The sequence below is a fragment of the Corvus kubaryi genome, unplaced genomic scaffold (genome assembly GCF_017639235.1).
Source record: "Corvus kubaryi isolate FWS band 111438036 unplaced genomic scaffold, C.kubaryi_AGA036_p1.0 37398, whole genome shotgun sequence".
NCBI classification, from domain to species: Eukaryota; Metazoa; Chordata; class Aves; order Passeriformes; family Corvidae; genus Corvus; species Corvus kubaryi.
Window position 1 is genome coordinate 12,154,506 of NW_024581137.1, and position 21,428 is coordinate 12,175,933.

Below are 21,428 nucleotides of genomic sequence, written 5' to 3' on the forward strand. Positions count from 1 at the left end.
TTGAACTTTAAAAAACCAAACTTGACAAGTAAATTTCAGGGTTCTGTAGATTCTATTTATTTGATTCAAAGATGGAAGATACAATTTTGTGACTGCTTTTTGTGAAATTAATAAAGAACTTTGCAAACTTAAATTTAGGACGCTACCTGCCCCCATCTCTGTCCCTCTTGTCTTCAGATACAGAAACAAAAAACACTCACCTTATTTAGAAAATCTGCTAACTAGGGTTGCCTCCAGGTTGGTTCCCAACCAGCCTAGCCAGTTTTAGTCTCTTCTTGCCAGTGAGACATAGGAAGAGTATTTTGTTTTTGTATTTCTTTTAATGCAAGCAGACGTGACTCACTAGGTGAATTTGCACACAGCATTAGCTCCAGCATGGGATGCAGTGGAATTACTGCTCCTGTAGTCTGCTGACTTGCTCCTGCATGGCAACTCCAATCCCTCCTGGCTTTGTAGGGCACATGGTGCATCTCCAGACTGAATCATGCTTGCTCTGTCAGTCCAAAGTATGCAGCATCCTTTGGAGTTGCTGTGCAAGTGTAATAGATCTCTGTGTACCAGGCAATGTCTTGCTGAAACAATCAGTTTTGGTGGGGTTTTTTTACACCAACTGGGTGAAATCCTAAATTCCCACCCCTGTCTACAGTCTAACTCTTGCAAAATAGGAGGCTGAGGATGCTCAACAGTGAATAATGAGCACAGCATCCTCCTTCAAACCCACCCTTAAATCTTAGATTTGTAATAATGCCTACCAGCATCTTGGCCACTCTTTGAGCCCAGCTTGTCATGTTGGCCGAAGCATCTCTTGTTCTTGCACTGTGTTGCCTCTTGGACACCTGTTGCCCCTTACATTGGATGATCTCTGTGTAAATGCTGCTTTGTTCTCTAGCACAAGAAACAGCTGTAATACAAATGCTAACAGTAATACGAGGCACCAGGTGCCACACCTGTCTTGTCCATCGACCCTGTCCTTTGGGGACATATCAAGTCAGTACGGTCACTTGTCTGAATAAAGGTTTCCAGAGTCAGGCCTGTATTTGGAGCACTTTTCTGTATTCAGAGGAGGGCTGTCATGAAACAACCCTTGCAAACTCACAAGCAGCACAGTAACCAACTAGAGCGATGGACCACCTCTCCTGTGAGGGAAGGCTGAGAGAATTGGGATTGTTCAGCTTGGAGAAGAAAAGGCTTCAGGGTGACCTGATTTCAGCCTTCTAGTACCTGAAGGGAACCTATAAGGAAGAAGACGGACTTTTCACTGGAGCATGTAGTGATATGATGAGGGGGAATGGCTTCAAACTGAAAGAGAGTAGGTTTAGTTTAGATACATGAAAAATTTCTTTGCTGTGAGGGTGGTGAGGCACTGGAACAGGCTGCCCAGGGAAGTTGTGGCTGCCCCATCCCTGGAAGTGTTCAAAGCCAGATTGGATGGGGGCTCTGAGCAACCCAGTCTAGGGGAAGGAGTCCCTGCCCATGGCAGGGAGTCTAGAACTAGATGATCTTTAAAAGCCTCTTCTAACCCAGGCGATTCTGTTATTCCATCCTAACTATCATTGTTGCTGCATCATGACTGTCGTCTTTGGCTGCCACCTACAAGATTATTCTACAGGTATGCAAATGAAGCAAGATAAAATGTTCACCTCTTGGCCCCCTTTTAAGTTTTACCACATGCTTTTTTAAAAAGTGCTCTGCAGCAATAAGAAAGAGCCACATTCACCAGCAAATGCTTATAAAATGCTGTAAAAGTTATGAACACAGGCTTCTATTGAACAATTGCTACGGGAAAAATACAGCATCTCTTGTTTTGTAGTGTGTTTACTGTATTGTCCTGGTATACATCCATTACTTCAATTATCTAAAGAAAGAGGCTTTGATAGATTACAACCCAATGATGTGATCCTTGTGAGAGGCACACACATGCACTTATTGTTTAAGGTAGAAAATGGTTGCTTTGTGCAGTTATAGTCGTGTAGCAGGGAATATAGATCAGTAGAAGCAGGAAGGCAGCCTAACCCTTAGCCCTTCACTCATACGAGCAATGATTACTTCCTTAAGTGAGGTGAGATACAACCTTCATGCCAGTTTCCTTCATCCACGTGAAAGACTCGCGTCTTGGGAGACACAGGAGGTTTCCAGGAGTGTTAAGCTATTTGAAAAATGCACCATCTAATGCATTGTTTGTACAAGAGTCACAGATGCAAGCTGCTGAGCTGAGATTGAAAAATACATTTCCTATGCCAGGGAATCAGAGCCTTGAGCAAAGGCCCCTCTCGCCCTTCCACCCTTCCGCTTGCAGGCATTAGCAGTGACTGCTGGGATGACCAGGAGCAAGGCAATGATGTGTGCCACGTGTCCTGTAATTCCAGTTCTCCGTTTGATTATTTGTTAATAAGTAAACCCCATTGGGGTTGGGCAGGTCTCGGTAAATCCTTACCAGGCTTTCCCTATAGCCAGATGTGTACCTGTTTATGAGCAGTGCTGCAGCTGAACACGCACTGATGAGCTGTTGTGTCTGAGCAGGGCACCATGGGCATGAAGGGGCTGCTCAGGCTGCCACTGCTGAGAGAGCAAGCCTTTGGGAGCTGAGCTTGCTGCCTATTTACATTAGCAAGTGCTTCCTAGCCTAGAATAAGGTACTGCTCTCATACTTTGCATATTAGATTAGGGAAAAAAAAATACTTAGACATGTAATGCAATGTGACATTTTATTGCTGCTTTTTTTTTTATTATTATTTTATTTTATTATTTCAGGAAAGGAGTTATGAGTTACGCTTTCCCAAAGAAAAATGTTTTTTCTTAAAATGAGTTGTTGAGCTTAAAATTAATTTCCTGCTACACTGTGGTTTTTTTTTTTTTAATTGCAGAAGGAAAATATTAGAGAATAAATCAAATATTACAGAATGAATTAAACATCAGTTCAGTATGTACAGTAGTCGGCTCTTTATTCTCTTTACTCATATCAGGACATTGTTTCTATAAAAAGTAAAGTCAATGACAGGTTCTGATGGGAAACAAGTACTGTGTACCCTGTGCCACTGTGGCCCCAGCAGTCTCCGTTTGTATGTTCCAGTTGTCCCCTTTTGATTAAAGGACATCTACATCAGCCTAGGAACATGGACTCAGGCTTTGTCTGTGCACATACTAAAGCAACAGCACATCTAGTACTTGACATTAGACTTGAGGTAGCAGTATGCACATCAGGGCCTTGGGAACAAATGCTGAACAGCTGAAGCCAAGTGTTGCAGATTGTGCCACTTACTGGCATTTAAATCACTTTGTCACTTTGTTCTGTTTCCTTTACCTGTAAAAATGTGACTCTAGCTTCTGTTAAAGTTACTGGCATGCCTACAATCTGGAATCCTCTCCAAATTCATTCCAAAGTGACGAGTCTCTCCCTTTGTGCCTCAAGTTGGACCAGCCTGGACTCTGCTCTCTCTGGGTAGGCGAGTCCTGAGTCCACCACTGCACTTACCCTTCTGCCGCTGGGCTTACTCAGCACGTGACTTGGCTCCCAGATCTGCCCTTGGAGGCTGCACCTGGCACTTAAATGAATTGATTAAGCAAAATTAAGGAGCAACCTTAAGGAGCAAGGATTTCACACAGAGAAGGACTTGTACCACCAACTCCTGTCTAATCTACCACAAAAACACATGTAACTTGTCCAAAGTAGTTAGACCATCCTTCCTGGTTTTTCTGAGAAGCTGCTCTGTATGAACAAAATTGTTGGTGTCTCGGCACCAAAACATCAACCATAAACCTCCTGAAAGTCACTTTTCAGACATTCAGTTGCAATTTTCAATTTCAGGTACTCCTTGTGCATTTGATCTTTAGGTTCCAGCCTAAACCCAGTCGTTGAACCCCTGGGCTAGAATCAATGAATACAAGCTTTTATAGTTCACTGCTTGGTTTTGTCTCCTGCTTTTGTCAGAGGATGACTTATGTGTCCCTGTCTTTTGGGCTTTGCTGATAGTTTATCTAGTGGCAGTCATTAAGCTGAACACACCTATGCGTATAGCTCCAGTTAATCCAGTAAAGCTACTCACTTGTCTTTTGCAACAAAAGGTGATTTGAAATACTTATCAGTAAGTAAAAATCAAACTCTTTTACTTAAGCCATGTGTGAGGGTTGACATCTGATTACACATAGGACTGACTGAATGCTACTGCCATTGCTGACAGTGGGAATTTTGCAATTTAAGGGTTATACAAGCTTGAACAGTCAAAGCTCTCTATTAACAGAAAAAAAAATCTCAAAACTGTATTTTGTAAGAAAACCACAAACTGCTAAAATACGATTATAACAGTATAGAAATACTCAAAATACATTATGGTTCAGTCCAGTTAGTTAAATTATTAGTGCATAATGTGGGAAAAAACCCTGGAAACATAGAAAAGGAAAATGCTGAAACTTAATTCAGATTACTTCTTTGTATTTGTATTCTGAATTGCATCATTCTGAACTTCTATTTTGCATTAGGAGAAAAGTACTTAGTGATTTTGCTGTGATGACTGAGCAATACTAGAAATAGAGCACAGTTCTGTAAGAATCAGTTATAAAGACATTTAGGATTCATAATGCGAGATAATGGTCTTTTTGATGATGAATCCACTATATAAGCCAAGAATATTTCAAGAGCTTGTTTCAAAGTAGATCCATTAGCATAATCCAAAACTTTTCCTTAGTCCTCCAGATAAGGAAAGTTCTTGTGTTGTTGTAATAACAGAAAGTTAGAGTGTTAGAGAGTTTTTGAAAAAATTATGTGCTTGTTACAAAGCCAAACTTCATACACACTCCTTACAGTGTGTAAATTTTAATGCAAAACACATAATCTGCATGGACGTGTGGAAAAATAAGGGTTGGGGTTATTTGCATCATATCATAAATATGTTTTTTGAAACAGCTTCTGGGTCATGACATCATTAAGTGTCCTTCTTGGATAAACTGGCAGCATGGACTCTTCCTACACAGGATGTCTCTAAACTCCTTGGCAACAATTTCTTTTTTTCCTCCTTAACAGTCCAATGTAATGCCCAAAGTCCTGTAAAAAACATGGTTAAAAACTATGGTCAAATATATGGAAAGCATGTACTGTTTGGTTATACATTGATAGCACTTTTTGATAGTTAATCTTGTGCTCATGGAGTCCATGGGAACACCTCTGTTAGATAATATAATAATATAAAAGATAGATAGATAGATAGATAGACAGACCTGAAATGCCTAGATGTATGACTTCATGTTTTATGAATTTACTAGTGTTTGTAATGCCCTGTTTTCAGGTATTACTCATCTTCACCAAAGACACTGTGATTGAAATAGTCTATTGGACATGACACTTATATGCTGTTCCTGTGTGTTCTTTATTTCCTTGAAATACGTAGCTGGAAAATTGAATGTTATCGAAAGATGGTTCAGTTGTGTAGAAAGCAAATACTTGTCTACATTACTTGTCTTTAAAAAGTGTTTTGACTACTTTATTGCAAAAATAATGTAGTATTGTTCTACCTGTAGTGTATTATTAAGCAATGTGTGCAGTTACTGTTGAGTTGGCTAGCTGGTTCAAAAATTCAGTGTACTTCATTGCAGTTTGTGAGCAGTGATCTCCCATTTTTTATCAATTTATTTCTCTGTGGTTTTTCTAGTTTATTGTATTTATCTCAACTATTTAAAATGTCTGCAAATGTCCCCATGGTAATGGAATTCGCTTGGCAGCACTATATAGTTACATGAATCATTATGAGACAGTAAATAAATGGTTTAAGGCATAACTAAATACCAAATGGAAGTCAATAGGTTTGGTAACAGCAGAAAGAGTTTATTGCGAAGATACCTCAACACCATGAATGTTTTTTCCTGGAACCCCTACTTCTTGAAAAAGTTGGTTTGGATAGACCTGAAAGTTTGGTCCTGACGTTTTGGGAGATGTCCCCCAAAAGAAAACCTACCCCTGCAGATGGATGGATCACCCTATAACTCTGTTATGCCTGAGTCCAGAGAACAAAGGTGGCTGTTGGAACCTGTATGAAAGAATTGGGGATCACTGAATTTTTGGGGTCATGCATCTATTAGTGCTATGGGCTGTCCATACTGGACAAATGGAGAAGTAATCCTTTAGAAGAGTTCTTAGCTTGAGCCTGTGCCTTTGACAGTAAACAGGCTAAAGCAGTATTTATGGACTGTCAAAAGATGTAGTGTATGTGCATGAACTTCCAATGAATAAACAAGTCACTGTTTTTTGTAATGGCATGTAATGGAATAAGATGGCTGAATACTTGCAGAGCATTTTTTGCAAGAGAACAGTATTCAATTTTCTTGGGCTACAACTGGCAAAGCAGCCTTTTTCAGAGTATTCGTGATTACCACAGCTATGAAAAAATTGTCCATTCAACTCAATGTCTTAGATGGACCCATTAGCTACTGTTGTCTTCTTGCATAAATGCAGTTGCAAAAGTGACAGGGTTTTAATGTAGGATGTCTTAATCCATTGTGATAGCTACATGGCTTCTTCTTTGAATATAAAGGAAGACTGTGCAGTCAAGCATGTTTTAATTCCATATCTAAAGTTCAGCAAATGGAAGAGAGAGTATTGAAAGCCTTAAATAAACCACAATGTGATAAATCATAACAAAGTATAAAATGAAAACATTCAGTTTATTTAGAGAATGTTCTCAAAGAATACATCAGTCTCGAACCAAAGCATACATTTATGTAGACCGTTGTTAACTCACAGTTTATTTATAAAATGATTCCATTTTTTGATAACATCTGTGTATGGCAAGGTGCCTAACCTCTGGGGCACAATGGGGAGAAGTTATGAAGTTAGCATCCTCCTTCCTCTCGATGTACAAGCAAAGAAGCTGGAAGGAATCACAGTGTTACTCTGCTGACTGAACTCAGGCAGCAGCATCTGCTGGGTCTTACTAACTTCCACTCATTGGAGAAAAGACAGAGCTCCTCTAAAATGGAGGCAACAGGAAATCTTGGTAGGAGGCTCTCAGAACAGCCAACCAAGGCAAGGTAGGTACAAGGCTGTAGACCTGTTGCGTACAGAGTCAACACTGACTTCAGTCATGGTGTAAAATAAACAAAATCACACAAAGTGACAAAAATAAATCAGAAATTACCTAACTCCAGCTGTTTACACAAAGCACAAAACTCATGGCTATTGTAATTCTGCTTTTCTCTCTGGTTACTTGACTGGGAAGCTACTAAAACATAATTTCTATTTGTGCAAATTTTTGGAAGAGCAGTGAGTACTTTTGAGTAATGCACCTATTAGGTAAAGTACTGATCTGCATGGAAACGAAGCTCCTAAAACACATCTTTGTGTACAGAAATTCCACTTGCTGTACATCACTGAAAAATTTAGTATGGCAGAAAAAATAAATCTGATTGCCCATAAAATGTTTTTTCTATAATAGTTATGACCCAAAATATATTTTTAATGTTGGAAAAAATAACACATTGTTCATTTTGTCTGATGGATTTTACCACTTCCTGCCTGATTATTGAGGAATTCAGAATGTGTTTTGGCCAACAAGAAGTATGTCCACACTAGGGAATGTATTGCTCTCTTTTCAGGAAACACAGCTACAGTACTGCTATTAATGCAGGCTTTCTCATCACCATTTATCTAATGCTGTCTGACCTCTGTCATTTTTCTAGATCCCTCTTATCTGCTTCACACTTGACCTCTATCCTGCAATTAATTCCACTTGGTGCAGAGGTTGGCAGTGTTCAGCGTGGGGTCCCAGCCATTACAAATATCTGCAGTAAACACATTGGAGATTGCAATACCTGTGCTGGCAAATACCAAGCCAGCAGCTCTCTCACATTTGTCTGGAGATCAGACTGAGCTCCTTCAGATAGGTTACACAAAGTGACCGTTCACCCTTCAGCATGTGAGCCTTTGGAGCAGGGACCATACACTCCCAGGGCAATGGTGGCCCCATCCTTGGTGGGGCAAATAATTAAAAACAAGAAGATGAGAGCTGGCTGACCTGCTGCCTGCTGCCATCTTCTCTCTCAGCTTGAGCTATCCACCCTCACTTGTTTGTTTCTTTTTTTTTTAATGAAGGTTAAATTTTCTAAAAAAAAAAAAAAAATCTGTTCAATAAGAAAAATACATTAGCAAATTGAAGGGTGTTTTTAAGACTTTTGTGCTCAGCAAACTGGCTTTCATTGAGCATTATATACATCTCTGGTAAATAAATTAGAAGATAAATAGCATTAAACTCATAAAACAATTGCTGTATTTTGCTGATGGTTGGCATCTCTGCAGTACAGCTGCTTCTCCCAGCCTCCTGGGAGTAGCAAAAGGGACAATAGAGAGCTATGCAGTGTGGAATCCACACCACCAATCTAAAGGCACACACACACATATTTACCAATACTCACCATCAGATCAGGGTAATTTCTATCAGTTTGGTAGCATATTGAAAGGCTTTCTGTCACCCAACGAGGAGCCAGCAGATGGTCAATGCAGGAGGTCACACAGGTTGGTCTTAACAAAGTCTTTTGCCCATGCAATCCATCACGGATCGGACAATGCCTTTGTATCTCTCAGAACACATCTCTTTTCTTAGCATCTATTCCAGCAGGTGCAGCTCTGCGTGTCAGCCACCCCAAACAGCCAGCTGTGCTTGCAGTGGAACATTACAGTCTGCAACCATCAGAGGAGAGGACTTGTCACTGAAGGCTGTAAATAGAAGGGGAAGAATGTAGTGGCTTTGGGACTTCTGCCCAAACAGATAAACCTTGACTGCTGTTGTGCCTTTGCTTTCTTAAGAAGCCCCAAGTGCTGTTTCTGATCAGAGAAGAAAGACTGCCATGACCCTCATCAGGGTCAGCTGTTCCAAGCTGGAGTTCACACTCCAGCACAGCCAGGACTGTGTTGCTCAACTCCAAGTGCAATCCCCCATGCTGTATTCCACATGGGGCCCCTGACTCCTCTAGTGGGTCCTATATGTTTCCACCTCCTCTGCTGATTTATGAGAGTTTTTCATTAGTTCCCTGTTCCCCAGTGCCTGTGTCCAATGAGGAGTACTCTGCATTAAAGTAGGTGTTGAAAATGCAAGAGGGAGCAGGAAGGTGATAAGTAACTGGGTAATGGGTAATTCAGTTAGTCTTCTAGGGGCTGAGAGACAAGAAATCTTACTCTAAGGAGAAGTCACTCCTCAGGAAATCCTTATGGATCATTGTTCCTATGGAGCAGGAAAACAAGCCTCTCACAATAGAAAATATCTTCCCATCAGCAGCATTAGAAAAGGATAGAGCAACCAAGCTCTGGTAGAGTGAGTCATCACTCAGCAATTTTTCTTCAGTGCTTTCCCACTGATTGCTAGCAAAGGTCATGGGTTGCTAAGGCAGAGTCTGGAGGCTCTAAGATGGGAAGGGCCACCAGGAAGCCCTGATGCTGACAAAGATGTCTGCTTCTACATTTCAGTCAAGCTCAGAATTAGAGTATGGGGGGAAGATCCATCTTCTTTCATCTAAATTCAAGATTTGCATTTTAGCAAATCTGAGGGAAGTGTTGTGGTTGCTATGGATAAGATATATGTAGGGTCCAAAACTCAGAATTCATTCTTTTAGTAGACAGAGAGCAAAGGAGACAGGAGAAATTAAGGGTGAAGTGCTGTCAGGTCCCCCGCTGAGACATCCAGTTCAGGGTTAGCTCCAGATTATGACACAGAAAGTAGCTTTGACTGCAGTGTTCCCCTATTTGTTATGATAGAAGTGATTCACCTCTGAAAGGTCTTCAAGCCATCATTCATCTCCTTCTCCATTCCTGATTTGTACTGCCCAAGTAATTAATTTACTGCCTGTAAATCCGTGATAGGAAGAGGAATTATGTTTGAAAAAGGAAAATCATTGCTTTCTGCTTCATTTATCTTAAAACTAAATCTGTAACGAGGTGTCACATTCCCTTCCTTCCTGCAGATGTAGGCTTGTCTAAAATAGCCACCCTCCCCTAACATTCAGTTATCTCTGGTGTAGCACCATTGCCTGTAGCAACACTGAGAACAGTTAAGATAAGACATCAGTGTTTTATCACTGTTTGGTCTAACCTTACTTAAAGCAACTCTGGATGATGGAATAATAATAAAAATACCAACACCTTAAAGGACCTCTCCTGCCTTAAAGCTATTATTTCTATCAACAATCCAGCCAGAAGAGAAGTCCCAACAATGGAAGATATAGAGGAAGGACCCAGGTTTTATGGTTACACTGGAGGAGCAGGTATAAGGAGAGGTAAAAGACTGGAGCCAGAATTCATGTCCATTGTATTTTCATGTTTCTGCAATATCACTGTGAAAAATTAGAGGAAAGTGCTTCAGTGGTGTCAATCAACCATTAGTGACCTCCTGAGCTCTACAAAATTTATGGCCTTCATGGAGGTCTCTGGCTCTTTTTTTTTTAAGATTGCCGGAAGACTGTTTAATTTTTGCATTTCATGGTGGTTTGGTTCCCTGTGATTTCCCCCTGCAAAGGTAAAGCGACAGGCTGTGCTTGGGTAGAGCTTTTGTCCTGAGAATGTCCAGACGTGCCCCATTCCCCTAATGAGATTATTTTTACTCTGTCTTAAGGGTATTTTAGGTCTTCACAGAAATACCTTAGAGGCATAAAGACTGATGTTGGCTGCATACAGTACTGCTCAAAGTATGTCAGAAATATGTAATGTATGATAAACAGAAAGATGTGCTTGGGGTTTCAATCATCTTTCTTCTAAGTGAGGTATTTCAGGACTTCAATGAAATGCACATGTCTTACATTAGAGAAGCTTAGCAGGCTCAGAATATGTATATCCCCATTTTCCTTCAGCCTGTGAAGCTGCCTTACTACCAAAGCTGAGTAAAGTATCTTCATTGAGTCAGCATAAACAGCTCCTATTCAGCTCTCAGCCCTGCAATCACATAGTGGGTGATTTTTTTTGTTGGTTTTTTTTCCCCTGCAGCTTTTTTCTTTTTCAGAAATAAGAACTTTCTCATGCCTGTTGATTTCATCATACAGGAATTTAATTCAGCAGTCACCTTAAAAGGCCATTCATTTAGATTTAGGGAGGAGCACATTTGCTTCCTTTGCAAAATGTGATGTCAAGGCTTAGATTTTTGTCCCCTCGATTCATCTTAAAATAGGCAATGCAGAAAGAGGAGGGTCCGTAGTAGAACACAGCACACATTTATATGGTCACCTAAATGAACAGAGCTGAAGGACTCATATGCCAAGCCTTTTTCATGGAACGTGAGTACACTGGTTGTTCTTTCTGAGGGTCACAGGTATGGAAAAAAGGCACAACCTATTTTGGCAGGGTTCTGATTCAAGCTTCATAATTAGCCAGCTAAAACATCAAAGAGCAGAAAGAAGTCAGATGAAAGCTAGGTGCTGGTGTGGCTGCAATTCCTTTCCTAACTATCTGTTTCCCAGATGACAATGATGTCAGGCTGTATCTGTCACAATTAACATGGGGAGGAGGAGGATAAAACATAAGCTTGTTTACTGTAGGCTGTGCCAAAACAGTTTTTGTATAGATTTCTCCAAATGAAATCAGTTATTGTAGGTGAGGCTGGTGGCTCCAGGTACTATTAAAATTGTCTGCACACCTCACAAAGCCCTGTTTACAACCAGTTACAATTTCTTCTGAATTCAGCTCCTAGAGTTGAGCTGTTCAGAGCTGTCTGGCTCTACTAGGTACACCTATGTAGTCGTGGCTGTACTTTCCAGACACAGCCTAAAAGGCTTGTTCAGGTCAAAGGCGTTTGGAGTGGAGATTTGGCCTTTGCAGCCAGGAGGGCTGGGGGGAGGAGGGAGGAGGGAGAAGGGGTCTTGCTGAAAGAGCTCTCTCTTTTACACTCCTTCAGCAAATGCAGCTACAGTTCACTCAGTCAGAGGGAGGCCCTTGAAGGTTTGTCACTCACAAATGTTCAACAGAAACCTTCACAGTTTTAGCAGCTAACCTCCCTGATGACTTGTCTTCCCTGAGCACACTCCAGTCCAAATTTAAGATAACTTTTTCCCCCATATGGTTGTTACAAGGCTGGCTCTGTGGCAGGTCACACCTAATGTTGAGATCTGGACTGAGAGAGGGGCACAGCCTGGTTTTCAGCCAGCTTCCCCTGGCTAGCACTATGGAGGAAAGGGGAAGCTGCTGCACAGCAGGAGACTCAGAATAGTGGAAACTGGTCCTGGAGGTGGCAGGAGGAAGGATGAAAGTTTTAAACAAGAATCAGGGATGAGGGAGAACACTGGTGATGAAGTAAAGTGCAAGGCAGAAGCTGGAAGGGACCATCAGAGCTGGGGAGTACCCACAAGGAGAACTTGGGGTTGAACCTGGCTGAGATGACACAGGAGAAAGGGAGAAAGGCAGTGGGAACACTGATGCTAAGATAGGGAGAGGGGTAACACTGCTGGTCCAAGAAACAAGCAGTACATGGGGCTGATGCCTGTGGTCCACTTATCTTGGATTTACTAGGGCCTAGGTTTTGCTGTGCAAGAAGATTAGGACTGGGAGGGAAGTTTACAGAGTGGAGGTAAGGACTGGATCAATCAGAAGTACAGGACTTAAAGCTGAAGGCAAAGAGAAGATGTGGTATGGATAAATGGCCCCCGGGGTTTAAATGCTGCCTTGGACTCTGTCCCACTGCTCAAGAACTCCTTGCATACCAGGCAAACCTTGTATACATTTACCCGGAAGCTCCTCATTTCCCTGGTGATCAGTGTGACTCCTGATGTGAGAAACTGCTGTGTTAGAGCTGTAACTGAAGTCAATGCGGGCTATGTTTTTTGTATATGCAAAAAAAAAAAAACAAACCATCAAGTGCTTAAAAGGATCAGGTTTTAATATTTCACACTGGTTGCCAAGATTATTTTATTTTTCTCCCCATTTTTTATCCATTAACCTCACAGGTTTCCTTAAAAAAAAAAAACTTGTGAAATACTCGGTTTTATACTGTTAAATGCCAATAAACAAGCATCTTGGGGAACAAAAAATTCTTCCTTCACTACAAAAGAATTCAGTAAAGGGTGAAGCCCCATTAAACAACCAGTAGAACACAAATCATTTAACAGTTGCTAATTACATAACCAGGTCTTGTTTTGTGTACTGGCTGAAGCAAAGATACTCTGAAAATACAGTTATGTATCATGCTAGTAGTAGCTGAGTCATCCATGGAAGTACAAATTGGAAAAATACCATCCATTTCTTCTCATGTAATAGTAATAGTGTAAATGCAATGATTTTGCATTTGCAATGATTTCTTTCTCCACCTCTAGCCCCTATAAACTTTACTGGAGACATACAGTAAATATCTCCCTTGAATAGTGAGATTTCTTGAATAGCAACTAGACAACAGCTTGTTCTTTAGTTATTTTGGCTGCAGCCCTTGAAAGTGATCTGTGGAACCCTGGGAGTCTGCAGACCCCATGTTGTAAACTGCTATGACTGCATAGCTCACAAAAGCAAAAAAAACCCCCAAGAATCGTTTTTTCAGTCTGTCCAGTAACATGCTCTTTGTAATAAGAAAGTGTATGAAACATTCGACGCCCTCGCTCCCAGCAGTCATCTTGAAAGAAAGGAACAAGTTTGTTCTGATTTTGCCATATCAGATGTTCTGCCTAGGACTTGTCTGCTGGTTTTCTTTGTTTTCTCTCTCTCCAGTGCCACTGACAAATCTTGCATTTCTCTAGTTGACCATTGTTATTGTACCCAAGCCCAAGTTAAGACCCCAGCACACTAACTCACCTCTGCCACTGCAGTCCAGCTCCTAACATGCATCATGTAGGGCTGCAATCCAATTTTAAGCTTACATACTTGAACGTTTCTATTCCACTGCAAACTGAGAATGGTATTTGATTCTGCAGAAACAAACATTATGAAGGTGTTTCCCCTTGGAGTTTGGGAACTTCTGTCACTGGTGTGTAAGGATCTGTAATTACAGCAGTGTTCCCTTCCATCCACCACAGCTGTCTCCAGCAATGTTCCCCCTCATTAGGAAACTATCCTATAATTTAAGATTAGAGCTGGAGCATAAGGCAGTAATTGCCCCTTTCTGTTTGAGCCCTCACAGAATTTACGTTGTCAAGCTGAGGAGTCTGTTGTGCTTAGACCTTTCCACCTTTCTGAAACAGACCATTACTTGAACTTCATTTTTCTTTGCCTCGTTTGCACCAGCAGTTCCCCCAGTGCAAATGCCGTGAGAGCTGGTTGTAGATAGCCCTGGCTTCAGGAAAGCCAAGCCTCTGATACTCTTGATAGTGTTGCAGCCACTGAGGATTTTTTCTCACCGTCTGACATTCAGCTTTTTATTACATCAGTGACCTGTGTCACTTTCCCATTAAGTTATTCTGGCTGGGAAAATTATGGTAGAAGAATTGAAAGTGATGTGAAATGATAGGTTTATTCAGTTCCCCATTCTGAGTATCTGCTCATTTCTGGAGTATGGAACAAAACACATTTATCTTTATTCATTACCCTTTAAAATGACACATATTTTAAAATTTTGTTAGTTCCATCTATGTGATATATGAGATATTCCTGAGCTCATAATTTGTCACTGCTGCCTTTGTATGACTTAGTAATAAAAATCTTAGTAATGGATGCTGGGCTGGTGGCAAAGGATGTAGCTCCTTGCTCCCTTATTTCAGCTTTTTGATCTTTTAAGCCCTGAGCCCTGGCTGTTCTCCTTTGAAAAACTTGGTGTTTGCTAGCTGAATTATAACAACACATAGATAAAATAAATTTGCCAGCAAGCTCCTTTTAGCTATTTATTTATTTTTAATTCAATTTGCAAAACACAAAAAGAATGAATTCTGAGCTGCGATCAAATTTAACAAAGGATTAAAAAAGCAGACCAACCCCTGAGAGCTTTAGCAAACCACTAGCTTTTTCCCAGGGTTCTTCATCACATTTTTCAAGACTAGAAAAGTGAACAAAAAGGGCTCAGTGTGGGTGGGCTTGGGACAGAGGTCTAACGTGTGAACATGGGCCCAGAGCACTTAAGCTGATTGCTGCTTCAGTCCTTCTGCCCCTTGCCTCAGTGTCTGCGTGGCAGAGGTGTGTCTGTGTATACACACATGTGAGTACCTGTGCACATCTTGCTCCAGGAGCATGTGTAACATCCACATATTGTAAATTATGCTGTGAGTAGCTACTCACTGCATTAGCTTTTCCTGATGTTTCCTGTTGCAGCTTTCTTCCTGAACTGCCAGCATTAACTTACTTTCACTTTACTGCCAGAACATGACACAATGCAAAAGATAAATTTCAAAGTTCCACAGATAATTTATAATGATTCATTTACAATTACCCCAGTTAGTGTGGATAAACATTTTTCCAGAAGACAAAACACTAAACAACATTCTGGTATTCGCCTTGGCTTTTTGGAGAGATTGACTTTTAAAAAGCGATCTGCTGCTTCATGGGTAGAAGAAAATTCCATTTCTGAAAATCAAGCCTTTGTTTTCAGAGAAACCCATACAGCTTGCATTTGCTGACTCTCTTCATGTGTTGCCAATGAGTGGGGATGGCCTGAGCCTGACTTTTCCTTCCTCATTATAGTTGGTGCGTGTTTGCTTCTCTCGTGGGCTGTGTTTTCAGTGTGTTTGTTTAGTTTCTCACTGTTTGCCATACTGACTTCTTTATTCTTTCACTTCTGAGTTTGCTGCATATTTTATTTCTGTCTTGCATCTGCACTCTGCTTGCTTTGCTCAGCTGGATTTAGCATCCTGATTATATGAGGATGTGCCTTTTTTTGTCAATTTAACCTCTTCAGCCTTAGTGCTCTGTTGGAGAGACTGCAGAAGGGAAGGAAAAAAATTAAAACCCTAAAATAAAGTCCTACTAACAGCAAGAAGAAAATTTAGAAGCCAAAAAACAGTCCTTGCAAGGTTAAAATTAATAGAACAGACACAGAGTTTTAAAAGATACATAATTTCTTCCCACATACATGATCCAGATGTTACTCAATAAAAGAATCACATTTAAATATAAAAGAATCATACTTATTGCATTGTTTAATCACTGTGTTTTTTAAGTTCAGGGAAAGTATGAAAAAGCCAGATTCAGTAATTTACAGCTTTCGCAGGAACACAAACATTTCTTAGCATGGTTTATGGCCATTGCGCAATACAATCCTCTCATCTCTGGTAAAAGTCTGCAAGGTTTATCAGCAGCTCTTGACACAAGTGAACTTCAGATCTGACTGCTTTTCTACAGAAGCTATCTGGGATCAATGGGGTCATGCTGTGTCTGCACTCCCTGCAGAAATATCTGAGAGAATCATATTGGTTATCTTCCTCGCTTCACATCCCCTCGTGGAAAACTAGTTGTCAACATTTGCGTCAATGGGATGTCACTTGATGAGATCCCTCAGATTTCTAAAGTGAACAGTTACATGTATCTCATAATCTGTAACTGAACATAACAATCATCCAACTATAGCCAAGCCTGGGAATAGAGAATGTCAGAAGGAGAAAAGAAGCTATCTCAAAATAAGTTTGAAGAAAAGATGAGTAGAGCTGACAGATGGTGCAGCACTTCAAGGAAATCACGACTTTCCCCTTCTTCCATCAGTTGCTAAGGAGAGATTATGTATAAGAGAGTATGAAGAATATCAGCACCCAGGTAATACTTAATTCCGGTAAGTGTTTGAACACCCATGGAGCCATTTTACACACCTTCCGTCTTAATCCAGCCTGCTTCTTGGGGCTGGGGCATCCATCCCTGTGCCTATTTCTAAAATGGAAGATGGGAGTATTCCATCTTTCAAACTGTCCAGAAAGCTGTTCAGAAGCATTAACCAGTCCACTGTACAGCTATGCATTTCTTGAGCTGCAGAGGCAAATACTTACAGCTCAGAACATATCTCCCTGCAGTTTAGTGATTCTCCATTCAGTACCTGCTTTAAACCAGAACAATGATCTTTTTTTTTTGTCTTTCTGCAGGAAAGGGTTTAATCCCATTAATGACTGTATTTCCCTCCTTACCACTCCAAGGATACTTGGCTTAAAGGGGATGATGCAATTGTCATGACTGAAGTGAAACTCAGATCAGCTGAGGAGACAGAGTGGGAAAAACACACATTTGCTGCAGAAATTCATCTGGCAAAGAAAAAAACCTGCAGATCATTGCTTTCTTTTTTAGAAAAGATTGCAAGGTGCATATTGTTTACTCGGGCTTTAACTGACTGGAGGGCAGAACTGAAAGTGTTGTAGGGAGTGAGGCTATGTCTGGATGGAGATCAGTCACCAGCAGTGTTCCTCAGGGCTTAATCCTGAGGACAGTTCTGTTCAATATATTTATAAATTATTTGGGTGCAGGAGTTGAAAGCACCATTAACAAGTTTGCTGATGATACTGAACTGGGAAGTGTTGTTGACTGTTTTGAAGGACAAGAGGCCTTAAAGAGGGATATGGATAGATTGGAACATTGGGTTATGATTAATGGGATGAAATTTAGCCAGCTGAAATGCCAGATTCTCCATCTAGGACAGGGTACTGCTGGGTACAAGTATGAACTAGGAGAGGAGGGGCTGGAGAGCAGCCCCATGGAAAGGGGCCTGGGGGTGCCAGTTGACAGGAGGCTCAAAAGGAGTCAGCAGTGTGTGTCCTGGCAGCCAAGAGGGCAAACCTCATCCTGGAGTGCATCAAACACGGCACAACTGACCAGTCAAGAGGGACAATTATCCCACTGTATTGAGCTAGTGCAACCTAATTTTGAGTATATTGTGTAGTTCTAGGCCCCAAAACTTAAAAAGGATGTGAAGATCCTTGGATGTGCCCAGAGGACAGGAAAGATGATGAAGGGGCAGGAAGGCATATCCTTTAAGTTGCTGATATCTTCTTGGGATCCAGTGATAGGACGCATGGGAATGATTCAAAGTTGCACCAGGGAAGGTTTAGACTGGACATTGGGAAGCATTTCTTTACCAAGAGGGTGGTCAAACACTGGAATAGGCTTTCTAGAGAGATGGTTGATGCGCCACAGTTTTCAGTGTTCAAGAGACATTTATTTGGACAAATCCCTTGATACCATGCTTTAACTTGGTCAGCCCTGAAGTGGTCAGGCAGTTGAACTAGATGATCATTTTAGATCCCATCCAGCTGAACTATCCTATATTCTACATTCTATATTCTATATTCTATATTCTGTATTCTATATCCCGTATTCCGTTCTAAGCTTTCCTTCAACAGAAGTAGGGATATATTTCCTGCTAAATTATCTCCCTTGTCTCTTATTTTAACTACCTTATATCTACTAATTTCTCAAAAGACAAAAGCTATTGGAGAGACATTCCAGCTGAGGATGAAACCACATAATTCTTTGATGTAGGAGAAGCCATGTTTACAACATCATCCTCTTAAGCAACATGCAGAACCCTAAAAAATGGCCCACTTGTTTTAGTAGGGCAGAAAATTTTATGTAGTGGCCACACACAATAATGACAATTATGAGGGAATGCATACGAGTTAATGAGGAGCACTCTTACTTGAGAACCAAGGCCACTAATGGAACAGGATCTGCAGGTGTACAGGATGGAGTCACTCAGCATCTCAGAGAAGGAAACTTGTATTTCATGAAGGGCCTTCAGGGAAGGGAAAAGGACCAGGCTTCTACGTTTTTGAAATGAAAAGCACCGAGGAGAGCCCAAAGTACCCTTAAGTGTTACTGGGAGAATCCCTTGGGCTGTAGTGTAGGTGAGGTTTGGGTGATTGGCAGCAAAACGTGCTGAAGATTAAGTGCACATGATGATGATATCCAGAATGGGAGGCAGAGAAAAACCAAGGGACTGGTAAAGCTAGTAAGGGGACAGGGACAGTGGTGGTATCTGGGGGTATTCATAAATTTTATGTCTGGAAAAGAAGATGATGAGAAGCAAAGGCTGTAAAAGTGACTAGTATGATTTAAGACCAGTAGGAGAGGGATGAAGCAGTCACTGGAGGCAAGGTATTTTGGTCAGAGCACAGCACTGGGTATGAGGATAGCCAAACATCTCTCAGGCTCATTTCCCAGACCTTCCTCAGGTGCATCTCTTATTCCACATAACGAAGACTTAAGAACCTCCTCAAGACTCCTCTTTTTTTGGCTTGACTTAGACTTGACTTTAATGAACTAGCTTTCATACTGGTGCTGTTCAGCTTTGGTCTTTCCCTTGGTTTTTGCTGTGTGGTCTACAACTATCTCAGTCAGACTGCAGGCTCCATAGTAAGTCATTATAGTGCTAAAGTATAAATCACAGAGAAATACAGCACCTATATGGTAGCTAAATTACACCTGTGGTGTTCTGTAAATAATAAACTACCCAGGAGTAAAAATTACAAAAGGGTAAGATGCAGAACTTGAACCAGTTGTGCTGTAGCTCTGGTCAAATTAAGATGCAGTCAAGAATTTTAAACATTACACTACATATTTAAGAGTTTAGTAGCACACAGAAAACCTCTTCACTTGGGGAGAAGCTGTGATGTATTTCTAACCCAAGAAATACCACAGACAGAGTTGTCACCAGTGAAAACCAATTTGGACTCAAGTGAAAGAAAGGATAAAAAAATGACAATAGGAAGCCATTATAGGACAGTGGGGGAGAATGAGAAAGCAGAACAGGAAATGTTTATGTAGATAAAGGAAGCCTGCAAAATAGCTACAACAGGAATGATAGGAATTTCAATCATCCTGTCACTGAGGGGAATTGTAATTAGGAAATATCAAATAAGTGTGAAAAGCTGAAGAGTAACATAGCCCTGAATTGTCTTTAGAAAGTTTGTGAACACACTCTACATACAGAAGCAACAGCCTCAGAAAGTTCACATCCTGGCTTTTATCTCCAAATCCAAAATAGTGCAGATCTGAAAGAATCAGTTTATTGACCTTCTGGGTTATACTACTAGCTCTATTTTCTCAGGCCTTCTGCAGATGGTTGGGGGCTGGTATATTCACAGAGGATGTGGTTCATTTAACTTCTGGGGATTGACTCTTGCCATGTTTGTGGAGGACATGAACTGTAAATTGTTGGGAAGACAACTTTGTAAGCTATGAGATGGTTAAGTGGCTATATGTTTTTACTACCTGAGTTATTCTTAATTAAAAATGGTATAAAAGATAGGCAATTTCTAGAAATCTAGTCATTTCTGGAAATCACAGTATACAATAGAAAAAGCTTAGTTCAATCTGCATTTAAAAAAAATTATGTGCAAAATCCATTCTTCGGCTAGCAGTACCATATTGGCTTCTGTGAGGTTTAAATTCTCCACTGCAAAAGTGCAGTTCAGAATGGGAGGCATTGGCAAAGCTTCTTTGTGCTGCAGTTGTAAGAAAGAGCAGTTAAGTGAAAATTACTTGATATTACTCAGGTGATGTTAAAGCATCTGGTAGCGTTAGTCTTCTGTCCATCCCGAGCTTTTTTTCTTGCCGTCTACTCAGACTCTCTGTGTCTGCTGCACCGCTGCAAACTTTCCTTTGCCCAGGGTTTCCACCCGGTCCTTCCAGTTGACATTCAAATGCCCTTGATGCTTGCCTCATCCAAAACCAGTTTGTTCTGCCATGGGGCCAGCATAAAACAGATGGCAGTCCCCTCTGATACTGGACTTCAAGAGACTCAAGGAACATCGTCTCATACTAACGGGACTGCATTCAGGAAGTAAGAAGAGTTGCAAGACTCTTCTTACTGTTTATGAGAGGTAGTTCAAAGTTCTTCTGAGAAGCTGAAACTCTGAAATTTATTGCACTAGACTTAACTCTTGCAAAGATTCATCTGAGCAAGCATCTGGTATGTTCCGATTCATTGCACATATGTCTGCCACTGTATCACTCTGCACAACAATAACCACTTTAGTATTTAGCCCTGTCTTAATTCAGTATTGCTACTATAACACAGAATTTTCTTCGACATCTGCTGAAAAGGATAACATAATTTCACAGTATTTTATCTTTTCTGGCCTTTATTTGCTCTGGTGAAAGATGATCTAGCTTGATATTTCTCAAGACATAACTGTTGTGTCTGGAGTCATCCTTGTTTGTATAACAGGGATAGCAATTGTGAGACTTGCAGGGGATTAAAACGAGCATTTATTTTATAATGTGATTATAATGTGATTCACTAAGGTTTTGATGAATCTGTGGGAGGAAGTGCGTAGTTAATCCTACTTTTCTCTGGCTCTGTGTGCATTCTGGCCTCCAAAAGTTGTGCAGAGAGGTTTTGAAGAACAAACTCCAATCAAACCTTTTCATAGGAAATTTTTGCTAGCAGTCTGCATAAATGCCCACTTTATTTTAATGAGCACTTTCAGTAGTATCACACGACTGTTTTCATGATCTCAAAACTTGTATTTAAAGAACTGTGACAATTAATGTCAAGCCAATTATGCTCCCATGGACCAATTTTTATTTATCTTTGTTGGGGTTTTAGTTTAGTCTTAGTTTTTTTCCTGTTAAAGGAATT

At 40.7% G+C, this 21,428-nt stretch overlaps 2 long non-coding RNA genes across 2 annotated transcripts in view; one reads left to right on the forward strand and one right to left on the reverse strand.

Annotated features, from left to right (window-relative positions):
- Positions 1–5,155: 5,155 nt before the first annotated feature.
- LOC121671909 overlaps positions 5,156–21,428 on the reverse strand; it is an 18,856-nt gene continuing 2,583 nt past the window's right edge. Inside the window, exons 2-3 of the long non-coding RNA XR_006018663.1 lie at positions 8,398–8,698; positions 5,156–7,037 (exon numbers count right to left, since the gene is read on the reverse strand). This is a non-coding gene — a long non-coding RNA (uncharacterized LOC121671909). The remainder of the gene's footprint in view (positions 7,038–8,397; positions 8,699–21,428) is intronic.
- Positions 11,148–21,428, forward strand: part of LOC121671908 — a 19,888-nt gene continuing 9,607 nt past the window's right edge. The window contains exon 1 of the long non-coding RNA XR_006018662.1: positions 11,148–11,241. This is a non-coding gene — a long non-coding RNA (uncharacterized LOC121671908). The remainder of the gene's footprint in view (positions 11,242–21,428) is intronic.